This window comes from Mesoplodon densirostris, chromosome 7 (assembly GCF_025265405.1).
Source record: "Mesoplodon densirostris isolate mMesDen1 chromosome 7, mMesDen1 primary haplotype, whole genome shotgun sequence".
Taxonomy (NCBI): domain Eukaryota; kingdom Metazoa; phylum Chordata; class Mammalia; order Artiodactyla; family Ziphiidae; genus Mesoplodon; species Mesoplodon densirostris.
The window spans coordinates 88,550,027-88,566,323 of record NC_082667.1 but is presented as its reverse complement, the minus strand read 5'-3'; the positions used below and the strand labels follow the sequence as shown (position 1 = coordinate 88,566,323).

The 16,297-nt window shown below is 47.2% G+C and overlaps 1 protein-coding gene across 1 annotated transcript in view; it reads right to left on the bottom strand.

Moving 5' to 3' along the window:
* The window catches only part of LOC132493269 (centrosomal protein of 78 kDa-like), an 88,526-nt gene extending 82,739 nt beyond the window's left edge, over positions 1-5,787 (bottom strand). The window contains exons 1-2 of the mRNA XM_060103620.1: positions 5,676-5,787; positions 1,132-1,238 (exon numbers count right to left, since the gene is read on the bottom strand). The gene's annotated coding sequence lies outside the window, so the exon portion shown is untranslated. The remainder of the gene's footprint in view (positions 1-1,131; positions 1,239-5,675) is intronic.
* Between the last annotated feature and the right edge of the window lie 10,510 nt (positions 5,788-16,297).

The following is a 16,297-nucleotide window of genomic DNA, read 5'->3' as shown; positions in this document are numbered from 1 at the left end:
CATTTATTTGTAATAGCCCCAAATGGAAACAAAATGTCCTTCAAAAAGTGAATGGTTAAACATAGGTGATACGTCCATACCGTGGACTATTACTCAGCAATAAAAGAACAAGCTAATAACCTAAATGGATGTCAAGGGCACTACACTGACTAAAAAAAAAAAATCAATCACAAAGGTCATACATACATGATGAAAATTATAGAGACGGAGAACAGATTAGTGGTTTTCGGAGTGTGGGGACGATGGTGGGAGGAGGAATTGTGACTATAAAAGGAGCATCACAAGGGACATCTCTGATAATGGAATACTCCTATATCCTGAGGGCCACACCCAAATCCACACGTGGTAAAATGGCACAGGACTCCACACATGCTTCGTGCCATTCCCTCTACTATTTGTGCATCTATAATTATTTCAAAATAAAGTTTAAAAAAATCTGTTGAGTGAAGTCTGAGAGTGGTCTGCCTTTCACAGTCCTAAAGGGATTCCATTGCATTTCTCTTTCTGCTTCAATATTTTAATCCCTTTCAAAATGTTAAAAGGCTCAAAGCCACTGTTTTTATAATTCCTTACTTACAATTTCTTCCAACTTCCTTGGCTGTCAATGAGCTGGGACTGTGGACCAAGCCACAGCTAATTCAGAGAATGGAATGAAATGAAGTGAGAGAGCGCTGAGGCCATGCCCAGGGCTTACCCTGATTTACTACTTGGAGGTACGGGGGCTCGGGAGGGCTCTGAGGGGCCCATAGTCTCCAGAAGCTCTGGAAAGGGCGAGAGGCCATTGCTCAAGCTGGGCACTTCAGGTGGCCGTGGCTGCCAGACGCGGAGCAGGTGAAGGTCAAGCATCAGCTCTAAGCCCACCTTCCAAACCACGCCATCAGGGTGGGACACTGCACACACAGTCAGCAAAGGACACAGGGCCCATCGCACTTTGCACTGTGCTCATTCTTACCACATGTGCCAGGGAGACCCAGCACATGCCGGGATTGGTTATTGGTGGCACACCGAGGAAGGCTGGGACTGTTAGCCAGAGGCTGTGCTTTACAAGAGACTGGAGTCCACAGAACAGTAAGGACTTTTGGTGGTGTGAGGGGTAGGGAGGGTCGGGGACTGGCTAGGAAGAGGTCTTACCTCTAAAACAAGGTCTGAATTTTCATGCCTTCCAATCGTAGTGCTTTTATTCAGGACAAAATAGCCTTCTGCACTCTTTAGATAGGCTTTCATATTCTCTGCTTTCCCTATAAAAGGTTTTCAGAAAACAATTTTGTTAGAAAAATACAGTCCTCTAATTATTCAATGTCATATTTAGAATGAATGGAATACACCATAATGTCCACAGGAGAAGTCAGCAGAGGTAGGAGTGGATAGCTGGATTTAACAATGATCACAATGATAATTCCGCACATTTTTAAGACTGTCCTTTTAACAGTGATAGCCGGCATAGATGAGCTTGCTTCTGATCACAAGAGGACATCCTTTATGTAACTCAGAGCATAAACAAGCAATAGCAAAAAAAAAAAAAAAACCCAAACAAATCTGAATTCCACTGATAACCGCTCTCCACCTCCCATTAAGCTTAGTTTGGGGTTAGTTATCTGACAGAATCAAATACTCAGTGTTACTAACCCACCACTTACTAGCTCTGTGACTCTGAGTGAGTTACTTATTCTCTCTCTATGCCTCTGTTTCCTCATCTGTAAAATGGGGCTAATGATACTCTGTATCCCAAAGAGTTTTGTGAGGATTAAACGTGAAGCATCTAGAATGGTGATTGCTACACTAAACACCCATTTGTCCTACTGTGATTGTGACTGTTATTAATCTTGGGCTTCTGAACTTTGACTCAAGAAACCCCAACTTCTACAGAGCTTCTTAAAGTGTGGAAGAGTCAGTCATCGAGGAAATGGGCATTAGAAGATACTTTCTTTTTAAGTCACCGCATTCCTTCATATATTTAGGTTGAAAAAAAAATGATTTCCAAAGACAAAATATCAAGATTATAGCTTGGCTGTACGGTCAAGACTCTGTACGTATCTTTTGCTGGCATTTTATTATGAAAATGTCAAACACACAGAAAAGTTGAAAGAAGTGGATGGTGAACTTCTATAGAACCACCACCCAGATTCTACAATCAACATTTTGTTCTATTTGCTTTATCACATATCTACCCATCTATACATTTTATATTTTAATGTATTTCAAAGTAAATCCTATACATGTTTTTAAATTTTATTTATTTATTTTTGGCTGTGTTGGGTCTTCGTTTCTGTGCGAGGGCTTTCTCTAGTTGTGGCAAGAGGGGGCCACTCTTCATCACGGTGCACGGGCCTCTCACTATCACGGCGTCTCATGTTGTGGAGCACAGGCTCCCGATGCGCAGGCTCAGTAGTTGTGGCTCACGGGCCTAGTTGCTCCGCGGCACATGGGATCTTCCCAGACCAGGGCTCGAACCCATGTCCCCTGTATTAGAAGGCAGATTCTCAACCACTGCACCACCAGGGAAGCCCTATACATGTTTTTTTATTTTTTATTTTTATTTATTTATTATTATTATTATTATTTTTTTAGCGGTACGCGGGCCTCTCACTGTTGTGGCCTCTCCCGTTGCGGAGCACAGGCTCCGGATGCACAGGCTCAGAGGCCATGGCTTACGGGACCAGCCGCTCCGCAGCATGTGGGATCCTCCCAGACCGGGGCACGAACCTGTGTCCCCTGCATCGGCAGGTGGACTCTCAACCACTGTGCCACCAGGGAAGCCCATATATACATGTGTTTTAAAACATAAAAATTTCAGTGACTTCAGCTGGTTCCAAGATGTTGATGATAATTCACATGATATTTGAATTCTGATCCTTCTCAGTGCCATGTCAAAGATAGTCTCTTTTCTTTTTTTTCCTTTTTTTTTTTTGGCTGGGTTGGGTCTTCGTTGCTGCATGTGGGCTTTCTCTAGTTGCGGCGAGCGGAGGCTACTCTTCCTCAGGGTGCGCAGGCTTCTCATTGCGGTGGCTTCTCCTGTTGTGGAGCATGGGCTCTAGGTGTGCAGGCTTCAGTAGTTGGAGCACGTGGGCTCAGTAGTTGCGGCACACGGGCCCTAGTTGTGGCTCGCAGGCTCTAGAGTGCAGGCTCAGTAGTTGTGGTGCACTGGCTTAGTTGCTCCGAGGCATGTGGGATCTTCCTGGACCAGGGCTCGAACCCGTGTCCCCTGTATTGGCAGGCAGATTCTTAACCGCTGAGCCACCAGGAAAGTCCCCAAAGTCTCTTTTCAACTGAAAGGTCACTGAAGTGTGAAGTTGTTAGACTGTGGATAAAAACAAAAATCATCTAGGTCTGACCGTAGAGGGTCTCCGGTCTGGCTCTGCTTTCCATCAACATCTCCATCATCATTCCGTCACTGAATCCCTACTAAGTGCCAGGCACTGGGCTGTCCTTTTACACACGTGGCCTCTTTTCACCCTCAGAACCACCCTGCCAGGCAGGTGTCAGTATTGTCCCGCTTTACAAATGAGGAAACTGAGACTCAGAGAAGTTAAGGTCACACAATAGTAAGTGTGTGAGAACTCTGGGCCTTTGCATGTAACCAGTGGACAAACCTCCATTGCTGCTGCTGGGGCAGAGTAGGGGTGGGGGAATTGCACTGTCTGCTGACACTTGGGACATGTAGTAAAAGAAAGTCCTTGAAACCAGCATTCTATGCTCTGAAAGGAAGACGAGACCCTACCTGGGAGTAAGAGAAATAAAAATAAGCAGCATAGTTTATATTTGTAAACTTTGAGGCCTGTGGATGTCCCACAAATATTGATGCTTTCAGATAATGAGAAATAAGTTTTATTAAGTTCGCTGTCATGTGTACAGGGGAAAAGACATTTCCTCTTCCCAAAGAACCATGCTCTGCTGCCTTCAGTTATTAATCTTCAATTGCAGAGGACCATGTTAGCACGCAACACATTCAAGTCTAATTAAGCTAAAATGGAAACTTCCAAATGTCTCTTCTGCAGGAAAACCACAGGAAACGCCACTAATCTAAAACTTAAACTTCGATCATGTGCATATTTGTTTTTTAGCTCTCACCCCAGACGTCCCCAAGGCTGGGGTCTTCTCTCTGCTCAGACGTCCCCCCTCGGGGCAACCACCTGACCACTCTGGCTAAAGGCACCCTCAGTCATGTTATTCCCCTGCTAGTTTTCCCCTGCTGTGTTTCCTTCCTTGTACTTATCATTCTCTGACATGTTCTTGTTCCTTTCTTTAGTTATGCTTGCTGTTGGTTTCTCTTTCACTAAGATATATGTTCCTCGAAAACCAGGACTGTGTTCATTTTGTTAAGAAGCAATTCTTCATGGGTATTTTGTGTTTGTACCCATCTTCAGAGCAAAGGCATTGAAAGATTTTGTCCTGCACTCACTTTCCAAGGCTGCTTGTATGGCAAACAGCCTGGGAGGATAGAGGTAATGTTTCTAATAAAGATAACGGCTCCTTCTGGGGCAAAAGTTGGGCAGGTTTGCTAGCAGCCCCTTTCAAAGATTGCAGTTTCCTGAGTTTGGAGTTCCTTACCTGGGACACAGACCCACTGTGCGCACAGCATCCACACTGGCTGCTCTGCACCAGCCCGAGGGACTTTCAGGGCAACAGGAACCAATGTGCATATGCAGCTCTGCTGCCTTTTATGTCAGCTGTGCTGTGAGTAATCAAGTTCTTTGTTTCTGGCCCAGGAGTCTCCTGTCTTCTGCCAGGAACTATAAACTGGGCAGGCTAACTTACTAACTTTCAAACAGGGTCAAATGTCAGACCCTTTGCAGTTCCTGCCAGTTCTGTGCATTACCCCTTCTCCAGGGTAGGGGGTGGCGGGGGGGGGGGCAGAACCTGACACATAGTAGGTGCTTGGGAAACACTTGCTGAGTGAATGAAAATACAAAGGGCACCTCAAAGCAAGTCAGTACAGCCAGCTGGCTAGGAAGCTTTGATAGTAACTACCTTTCATTTTCCCTGTCAGTATCTAGCTTAGATGACTCCTTGGAAAACCTAAATTCTATCTCTTTAGCTTTTGGATTGGACAATATTTCTCCACCTTCATTTTGCCCTGTGCATCACTTCCTTGCGTGAAAACACTGTCAAAGTAATTTGAATGTGTGGAGCTCTGTGAATTCGTTCTTACTCAGTGCCATGGAGCACCAGCCACAGGAAAGAGCAAAAGGGCTTCAGTCATCTGCGTTCCCCCGACCACTTTGGATGGCTCAGAATTGGGCTATAGGAGCAAACTTACTTTTGAGGTATACAGTGGCCTCAAAGTTCCTTAAAGAAGGGGAGTTCAGGTAAGCTGTGGGTGTGGGTGTGTGTGTGTCTCTGACCATTGGGTGGGTGTTGTCCATAAATCAGGGGAAACAGGGGTTCCTCTCTTAATCCCAGCTATACCCACAGGACATCCAAGAGCTGGTGCCCAGGAGAGGCTTAAAGCTCCCGTGCCGCCTCCCTTGGGGGGCGAGGTAGGGGCTGCACTTAGGAAGGAATGGCTGGTGTTGGGGCACCTTTTCTGGGGTGCTCCTGGCGACCGGAGCCTGGATCAGAGAGTTCGGACTCGGCTGGTGCCGGGTCCCCTGCCTACCCCAACGCCCTTGACCTCGCAGGGCTGGCCTCCTCCGGCCCAGGTTTCCGCCCGCCGCCTCCTCGCGCGCCGCTCTCACCTGGCCTGAGGAAGAAGCCCACGCCTCGTCCTCCGCCGAGAGCCCTGACCTCCGCCCTGCCGCCCTCCCGCGGAGTCTCCAGGCGAAGGCCCGCAGCCCGCGCGCCCGCCCGGCCTTTTTACAAACGTCGCCACGGCAACGCCATTCTGACGGCCGAGCTGGGGAGGGGCGTGGCGTGCGCGGCGCCCGAGGATGAGGGGGAGGTGCGCTGGCAGCACCCGGCCAATTACAGCCCGCTGCAGCGCTGCGAGCCCTCCCCGACCTGCCCCCTAGAGGTCCTCAGCCCCGTTTCCAGGATGGGGAAACAGGCTCAGTGTTCACAGAAGTAGCTGCAAGTCTTACAGCGGGGAAGGAGCAGACTCAAGAATCCTTCCTAGTTATCTTAGCTCCAGGCTCGGTGCGTTGAGGAGGGGGTGGTCAGGCGTGGGAGGGAAATGGAGCTGAACCACGAGAAGCTTGGAGATTAGTACCCCCCGTCTCACCGGAATCTCTAGTTCTCTCTGTTGTGGAGGAGAAAACAGAGTAAGCTGGGGGGACCATCACTTCTGGGGGTGGGGGTGGAGATGGGAGATGGGTGGGGTGGAAGGAACACTTCTGAAAGAATGAAAGATTCTCCCACGTGCTAGGGAAAGGGTATTTACAAGCCCTCAACCTTACTGTTCCTGTCCTTCCCTGTCAAAACTCGCGTTTATTCATTCATGTGTTCCTTACTTCTACAAACATCACCTCTCCTAGAGAAATGGAAATAAAGACAAAAATAAACACATGGGACCTAATGAAACTTCAAAGCTTTTGCACAGCAAAGGAAACCATAAACAAGACGAAAAGACAACCCTCAGAATGGGAGAAAATATTTGCAAATGCAGCAACTGACAAAGGATTAATCTCCAAAATTTATAAGCAGCTCATGCAGCTCAATAGCAAAAAAACAAACAACCCAATCCAAAAATGGGCATAAGACCTAAATAGACATTTCTCCACAGAAGATATACAGACAGCCAACAAACACATGAAAGGATGCTCAACATCTTTACTCATTAGAGAAATGCAAATCAAAACTACAATGAGATATCATCTCACACCAGTCAGAATGGCCATCATCAAAAAATCTAGAAACAATAAATGCTGGAGAGGGTGTGGAAAAAAGGGAACACTCTTGCACTGCTGGTGGGAATGTGAATTGGTACAGCCACTATGGAGAACGGTATGGAGGTTCCTTAAAAAACTACAAATAGAACTACCATATGACCCAGCAATCCCACTACTGGGCATATACCCTGAGAAAACCATATTTCAAAAAGAGACATGTACCAAAATGTTCATAGCAGCCCTATTTACAATAGCCCGGAGATGGAAACAACCTAAGTGTCCATCATCGGATGAATGGATAAAGAAGATGTGGCACATATATACAATGGAATATTACTCAGCCATAAAAAGAAATGAAATTGAGCTATTTGTAATGAGGTGGATGGACCTAGAGTCTGTCATACAGAGTGAAGTAAGTCAGAAAGAGAAAGACAAATACTGTATGCTGACACATATATATGGAATTTAAGAAAAAAATGTCATCAAGAACATAGGGGTAAGACAGGAATAAAGACACAGACCTACTAGAGCATGGACTTGAGGATATGGGGAGGGGGAAGGGTAAGCTGTGACAAAGTGAAAGAGCGGCATGGACATATATACACTACCAAACGTAAGGTAGATAGCTAGTGGGAAGCAGCCGCATAGCACAGGGAGATCAGCTCGGTTCTTTGTGACCGCCTGGAGGGGTGGGATAGGGAGGGTGGGAGGGAGACGCAAAAGGGAGGGGATATGGGAACATATGTATATGTATAACTGATTAAATTTGTAAAAAAAAAAAAAAAAAAAAAAGATATGTACAAACATCACCTGAGTCCCTACAAGGTCAGACGGTGGCCCCAGTGTTGACCTGGATCAGATCCTTAAGAAACCCCCCCGCACTCCCCATGGGCACGGGGCTGGGGGGATGGTGCATGTGGAGAAGACATGCAAATGCCAACTATCTCCCCTCACCCCATGTCACCTTTTTCAGATCAGCCCCTTCTGTCTGGGAGCAGAACAGCCCCACTGACTACCTACAGAATGCCTCATTTCCCTGGCAAGAAATGACGGACAAGGTGCCCCAAGACAAACTCAAAATATTCATCTGAGAAAGATGAAAGATGGCAGACTCCACTCTAGTCAATTAGAAGAAGATATAAGAGAGAAAAATCATGGAAATCGATAGGGGATGGAATATATGGTAAAGATGCTCCCACATGCCTAGAGGCTCTTGGAAATGCACATTCCCTGGCACAGACCTCAGAGATTCTGATTAAGCAGCTCTGGAGCATGGTCCAGGAATGAATTTGTTGCATTCTTGCAAATTCCTTGTGCATTTGTTAAAAGCTAGGCAAAACCTCAGGACTTATTCAACCCTGCAGTTGAATCGCAGAGCCCTCCCATCACTTGTACCTAGAAATCTCTTCCAGGCCCTCAGTCAGCCTGGAAGGTTCTGCCTGGGTTAGTTCCCTTCGACCAGAAAGACCTTAGGAATGTATGAGGAGTGACCACAGAGGCCGGGGCCCTGAGTGGTAACTTCAGAGGAACAGAGAGGGTCAGGCTCAACTCTCCAGGCACATTTCTGCCTCAGGGCCTTTGCAGTTACTGTTTCTTCTCCCTACCAGGCACTTCCCCCAGGGATCTCCTTCAGCTCCTTCAGATTTTTACTCAAATATCACCCTATTTAAAAGGGTCTTGGAATTCCCTGGTGGTCCAGTGTTTAGGACTCGGTGCTTTCACTGCCCGGTTCGATCCCTGGTCGATCCTGCAAGCCCCATGATGCCACCCAACAAAACAAAACAAAACAAAAAACACCCCCCCAAAAAACATGAATAACAAAACAAACACCTCACTCTATTGCTCTTCCCTTCATCTTACCACTCCTCTAACATGCTACTTATTTAGTTTCCTTCTCTTATTTGTTGTCAGTCTCCCCACTCCCAACTCCCCCCTGCCCCCCAACTTAAGCTCCATGAGGGCAGGGTTTTTTTTTTCTCTTTTGTTCACTGCTGTATCACCAGTACCTAGAACAGTGCCTGAATGAACGAATGAGTGAATGAACAGGGGCAGCCCTTGCCACCCGCCCACAGCCTTGCCTCCTACTCTTGAGCTGCTGAGCTGAACTGTCCTTACCCCAGGACCTAGGCTTCTGTAGCCTTGGCCCTCGCCAGCCCCACCCCCATCTCCATGCTTGTCTTCAATGTCATCAACATGAACACAGAACGCAACCCTGCTCACTGCCAGCCAGACCCTACGGAGCCCATCCAGGCCAGCCTGGAGCCGGAGCCGCCCTTGGCCCCCTGATAGGCTTGGGAGAGCATATGTTGCCATTAGTCCATCTCTCGATGAGGAAATACTAAACGCAGAACAAAGCTGACATTCAGGCTCACTGGAGCAGAAATTGCCAAATCTTGATTGGATCCTGCCACTCCCCACAGGATGCCACAGTCATGTCAAAGGGTGTGTGAAAGTCTAAAAACCCAGTTCCATGTCATCCACTTAAATTTCAAAAACAGAAACTAAAATACCCCAATAACTCATGGCTTTATCATAGCATGTCCTGGGCTGAGTGAGAGTTGTACTTTGCGATGGTGGGGTGTTCAAAATACTGCACCTGAGGAATTCCCTGGCGGTTCACTGGTTAGGACTTGGTGCTTTCACTGCCATGGCCCGGGTTCAATCCCTGGTGGGGAAATTAAGATCCCGCAAGCCACACGGCATGGACAAAAAAAAAAAGAGGTTTCTAGTTTATATGGGCTCCTTGGTGATGCCTGTAATCAATCAATCTTATTGAGCTCTGGGTGGCTACCAAGGCTGTACTGTATCTCCATCAACATCAGGATGCTGGTGTCTGAAAGGCCTGGGTCCAGGTCCCAGCTTTGTCATTCCCAGCTGTCCTCATAATACTGGAGTGAGTAATGTTAACTCTGGGCTTTCCACCCTCAGGGCTCTGTCCCAGTCTTTCCTGTGGATCATCTCATTTAATCCTCACCATAACCTGGGCCAGTAGGTGTGTGTGAAAAACCTGGAACTCTGCAGAGAAGCGCTCAAAAATGTCGTGATGGGTATTATTTCTATCACATCACTCCCACTTGAACAGGAAAATAGGGCTCGAGAGACATGGAGGTATGTGACCAGGGTGACACAGCCAGAAAAGGATTTGAATCCAGATGACGGTGACGGGACGGTATTTTCCCCGGGGACCACAGGTGACAGGTGTCACAGCCACGAGACACCCATGCTCACCACCTGCTTTCCCTCAGCCCTGAACAATCTGGGCTTCTGGCTGTCCTGAAGTTTGGGCAGTGCCTGCAGCAAGAGGGGGAGGGAGCTGAGGCCAGGAGGGGGTAGCTGGGGCTTGCCAGGGACCTCTCCTGCCACCCACTGGGCTTCTTTCCTGCAGGACCTCTGCCCCATAAAATCTCATTGGGCCACAGTTACCTTCCCTGGGCTGTCCTTGACTGGGAGAGCCCATCCACTGTGCCCCCTCCCCAGATCTGCTTGTTGTCCCCTGCATTCCAACAAGAAATGAATGCTGGCCTCCTGCCTGGAAGAGGTAGGGAGATTGCCCAGCCTTTAAGGGGTAAGAGAGAGCCAGGGAAAGAGCTGGAAAAGGAGAAAGGGAGAGTAAAAGAGAGAGAGAGCGCTCGAAGATCAGGAAGTAGCTAAGCTGTTGAGTAGGTGACAGATGGGAGAGCAAAGGGCCACTGGAGGCTCCACAGTCCATTACTAACCTGGTGCGATGGGCTAAGGAAATGCAGGTTTTTATACACACACACACACACACACACACACACACACACACACACACGTTCACAAAAATAAATTCAAACCACAAAATCACAGCTGGTCACTGAGGCCTTCTGCGGCCGTGCTCACCCCCTTCCCCTGTCAGAAAATGAGAAATCACCCAGGTGTTTTCTCAGATAGAGACAAGGCTGGTTGGGATGTTCATCTCTTGCAAATCAGAGCTCTGCCAGGGGGCTTCCCTGGTGGCGCAGTGGTTGGGAGTCTGCGTGCCAATGCAGGGGACGTGGGTTCGAGCCCTTGTCCGGGAGGATCCCACATGCCGCAGAGCAACTAGGCCCGTGAGCCACAACTACTGAGCCTGCGCGTCTGGAGTTTGTGCTCTGCAACAAGAGAGGCCGCGATAGTGAGAGGCCTGTGCACCGCGATGAAGAGTGACCCCCGCTTGCCACAACTGGAGAAAGCCCTCGCACAGAAACGAAGACACAACACAGGCAAAAATAAATAAATTAATTAATTAAAACAAATTAAAACAAAAACAGAAAACATTGTCTCTAAAAAAAAAAAAAAACAGAAAAAAAGCTTTGCCAGGGAGGTCAGTCTGTATGTTGTTTGAAAACTGCAGATGAAGGGTGCTGATCCCACCTCTGATCGGCCTGGTTTCGTTTGTTTGTTTGTTTTATTCTGTCTGTACCTCACTTCTCTCACCTGTAAAATGGAGGTAATAACAGCATTGACTGTAAAGACCAAATGGGTTAATATGTGTGAAGTAGTAAACTGTGCCCGATACCACAGACTCCTTCTGTGAATGTCCGCGTTGCTGTCTGTCTGTTTGCTTGTTTTTGTTGCTTTCTTGATGATGTGGGAGGACAGCACCATCTCAACCCGATCACGGCCATCCTGGGGAGAACTTTGATTTGCATCGTCTCAGTCCCAACCCAGAGCAAACTTGACCTCTGAACACTCGCATATCATCTTGCTTGTTGCCCAGGGACCTTTCTGGGTGTGGGTGCCAGAGGCAGGCTGAGCTCCCCTTATCACTGCTAGAGGGATTCTGAGAATCCAGCTGGTCTCTGTGGGGTGGCACCTGCAGGACAACTCCATAAATTCGACTTGCAGGCATCCAGGCACATCAACCTCCACTACTTCTTTTTTTTTGAGATTAACAATGAACCATTATGAATGAGGTGAACCAAACTAGCTAATATTTATTGAGGCTTGTTAGGTACCAGCTGTTATGCCATGCACTGTTTTATTTAATTCTTGGCCCAACCCATTTTACAGAAGCGGGCTCAGAAAAGTCAAGTAACTTGAGCAGTTACAAATCTTGTAAGTGATAGGTCCAAGATTCGAACCCTGGCTGTTTGACTCCAGCATGTTGTCATTTTTGTAAACTTTTGTTTTCAAAACATAATCTACATCTCGAAAAGAACACAACTGATAAGTGTACGCTTGAAGAATTTTCACAAAGTGTATGCACCCACCCTAACCAGAACCCAGAACAAGAAGCAGAACATTACCACCCGCCCCCGCCCCTCCGAGAAGACTCCCTGTGCTCACTTCTGGTTAGCCCCTCCTGCTTGTCTGACTTCCAATCATAGATTAATTCTGCTTGGTTTTGAACTTCATGGAAATGGAATCTTACAGATTCCATTTGCTGCCTGGTTTCTTTCACTCAACTATGTGAGGTTCGACCACGTTGTCTGATGTAGCTGTGGTTCATTCATTCTCACTGCTGCATTGCTTTACACTCTGTTATCTATTCCTGCAGAACAAATTATGGCAAACTTAACGGATCCAAAAAACACACACTTATGTCACAGTTTCTGTGGGTCAGGAATCCGGGCACTGCTTAGCTGGGTTCTCTGCTCAGGGCCCCTCCCAGGCTGCAATCAGGGAGGTGGCCAGGGCTGGGGTCTCATCTGAGGCTCAGCTGGGGAAGGATCCTCTTTCCAGTTCATGTGGTGGTTGGCAAGATACAGTTTCTTGAGCGTTGTTAGTTAGTCTGAGGGCCTCACCTCCTTGCTGGCTGTTAGCCAGAGATCCTGCACTGTTTCTTGCCATGTGGGCCTCTCCATAAGGTGGCTTGCTTCATCAAAGCCAGTGAGAGTCCATAGAGAGAGTCTCCAGGCAAGATGGAAGTTACAGTCTTCTGTAACATAATCACAGAAATGACATGCCCATCACCTTTGCAGCATCTACTGATTAGAAATAAGGTACAGTCCGTCCTACTCGCAAGGGGAAGGGACACAGAGGTGTGAACACCAGGGATAATTGGGGGCCGTTGTGTATGCCTTTTGGTCTGCACATGTGCACATATCTCTTCGGTATATATCTAGGAGTAGAATTTCTGGGTCACACATATGTCCCGCTTTACGAGATTCTGCCAAACATTTTTCCAAAGTGCAGGTACCCTCTACACTCCCTCAGCAGGCTATGAGTTTCCCAGTTAGAGCACATGCTTTCAATACACTCCTCCCCTCTCTCCTTACAGAAGGGGTGTTTGAGCTGGGGCTCTTTGGGAAGACAGGTCCTAATTCTGGCCCCATGTCAGAATCATTGAATTCCCGGGCCGCTTCACCAGACATTCTGATCATTTGAGGGCTCAGATACAAACTGGAAGGTCCACTCCATGAGGCAAGGATCCCTGTATCCTTGGTGTCCGGAGCAGTACCCGGCAGCAGTACCTGGCAGGTACCAGGGAGCTGGCACTCAATAAATGTTGTTTTGATTAAGTGAATGAGTTCAGGAAATATTGTTCAAGAGATGGGCCCCAGGGCGGGTATAAGCTGCTTAAACGGGAAGGAAACTTTGTTGTGACTGAGGCTGTGTTCATTTTTCTGGGAAGAGGGCTCAGAGCCTCAACCAGGTATGTCCCCAACAAAGGTTAAGGGCCGCTGTGATTGGATACTGTCCGGCTTAGGTATTTTATCACATGAAGAAAGAATTGTTCCCGGGGCAGGTGGCATGGGAACTGTGGACAAGGTCCCATGGTCTTTAGAAGTAAAAAGCGAGACAGTGTTTGCCTGGGGTGGCTCATAAACTGAGACCTTGCTTGTTTTGACCTTTGACCCATGGTACCTCTTTTGGTACATCTAGCCACTGCCTGGCCTCCTGGGACCCTCCCTGTGTCTGTCTGTTGAACAGAAAATTCCAGAAGGCCTCGGTGCCCTGAGTTTCCATCAGGGGCAAGACAACATGAGCCCTAGCTTTTGAAAAACCCCTTTCAATCCATAGAAAGCCTCCCAGTTTATCTGGTTTGAGATGACCTCATCCTTTGTCACCTTCTCTCTTGTTTTCTGGAGGTTGCTCAGCGTCTTGCTGCTGTCTGCATTCTTTTCTCACGGGAACAGTGCACCTATTTTGGGCATTTTGTCGTTGTTGTTTTGGGTCATTCCCGTCACACATTTTTTGTATTCCTTTCCAGTCAGATCAACCTCATGCCTCTCTAGACATTTCTTCTCAGGTTTCCTCTGAATCATTTCGTTTGGTCTAAATATGTCCAGTGTTTCCTCCTTCCTCACTGCACTCCACATAGACCCTCTCTTTTCCGCGGAACAACTGTTCCTTTCTTTCGAATCCCTGACCCAAATCCTCATTTTTCACCATGTTTTCTGACTTCTCTTAAGAACTGATTGTTTTTTGAAACTTAAGCCTCAAATATCATCCCTTCTAATCTGCGTCTGAATTTGGATCACGATCAAGAAGCAGGCGAGACAGGAACGTGGCTGGGTAATTAGGATCCTCAGCAGAAGGGCTGAGTGTTCATCAGGGCTGTCAGAGGGGCCTGGGGGTGGAGGGAGAGGTATCTTCTTCTGCCTCGGGTAGGGCTTAGGGTGGGGTTGTCAGGAAAGCGCTAAGAAAAAAGGACCCATTTGACTTGAGTTCTGAAGGACGAGTAGGATTTCCGGAGGTAGAGCAGGGAGAGCAGAGGATGGTCCAGGGAAGGAGCAGTGGGAATGGAGCCTAGAAGACGAGTCATCAGAGAAGCTAGGGACAGGAGTACAGAAGGAGAGGGGTGGCCAGGTGCTGAGACCACACACTGAAGGTCCATGGTCAGCCCTCAGATATGTTTGTCTGGCTTTCCCAACGTGTTAAAAGACTTTTAATTAGTTGCTGAAGGAATAGGCCGCTTTCTGTGGAGTGACAGAGAAACCTATTCAAATTGTCTTTAGCATGAATGCAAATTCACTGGTTACCAAAAATGAAAAGTCTAGAGGGAACCTCTGGGTTCAGGCTCAGATGATTTCATGAGGCCTTGGCCTCTCTCCAGCTCTCAGGGATTCTTTGAACCATGTGGATCCAACCTTAGACAGAATCTCTGTATAATGGTCACAAAAAGGCGGCCGAAGCTCCAACCCTTACATCTTCTCAGCTTTAAATTCCATAGGGAAGGATAGGAGTCTTTTTCCTAAGCTTCCCCCAATGGCTTCACTGCTTCTCATTTTCTCTGGGTGGGTCACAAGCCCATTGCTGAGCCAATTATTGTGGCCCAGGAGACTGCTCTGATTGGCTGAGCTTGAGCCAACATGCCCACCCCTGCAGCCAGAGGTGGAATCAACAGTGTCTCTGAGAAACTGGACTGAGACTAGGAGAAAGGTGTTGTCCCCAAAGGGGGATCATAACGCCATAATATTTTAGAAGAGAGGTGAATTGTTATTAGGTGAAGAAAACCAGATGTCTACCACAGTAGCCAACATGTACAGATCATTAACATCTGGATTTATGCCTTTTTTTGGGAAAATGGGAATATCTGGCAATACCTGGACTCTCTTCTTGTATATAGATCAACAATCTGCTGGGGCTGCGAAGAGGCTCCCTCTTTAGATACAGCCTATGTTCTGCCTGCCCAGTGCACTGCTCATATTTCCTCTCTGGCTCCTGGAAGCACTTGAATTTTTATTGCCAGCATAATTTGATTCTGTAAAGAAATCTGTTCTTCCCACCAGAATGGAAGAGCCAAATGTACAGGGGTCAAATAGCTCTCCTGTGCTCCCACAAACTCCTGAGGACAAATGCCTGGCCATTTTTATTAGTCTCGTTCCTTGCTCATTTTAAAAGCCTTCTTTAAAAAAAATATTGAATACATAGTGATTTTAGAATCTGTTATCTGATAATTCCAATATCTGAAGTCTTTGGGTGGGAGTGGCAGAGGGGTGGTGTCTCAATATCTTGTTTGTTGTGTCTGCTTACTCTGGCTCATACTGACTTATTGCTTGGATGTTTAGTAATTTGACTGTGATCTCATTCTTGATTGAACTTAATCTGTGGGAATCCTGAGGGGTCTGATTCCTGGCTGCTTTGCTCTCGGAAGTCTTTTTTGTTTGTTTCAGCTGGATGCCGGGGATGCTAATAACCTCTGAACACTGACATTTATTTCCTCAACTTGGAGTTTTCCCACTGAATACATGGAGTATAAACTTGAGCCCCAGACCCACGTGGTTACAAACCTTCAGGGTGATCATCATCATCATCAGTATTGTGGCCATTATTAGTTTTCCCCTCCAGAGCCACATTGAAAACTACAGGTTTTCATAGGCTCCGCTTTCTGAAAGTCCAGAAGAAAAATTTTTTTAAGCCCTCCTCTTGCCAGGGTGTGGAGCATCTTTGAGGGTGCCAGCTTAATACAGGCATCTTAGACTTGGTTAGCTCATTTTTCAAGGCCCAAGGCTTAATCTCCTGTTTCCTGCACTTACTAAATGCAAATGGCTTCCTCATTTGCTTATGCTTTGGTTGTAGCTCACTCTGTTTGTGTGTGTGTCTGTATGTTCCTTTGAGATTGCCTACATAAAAATTGTTTTTTA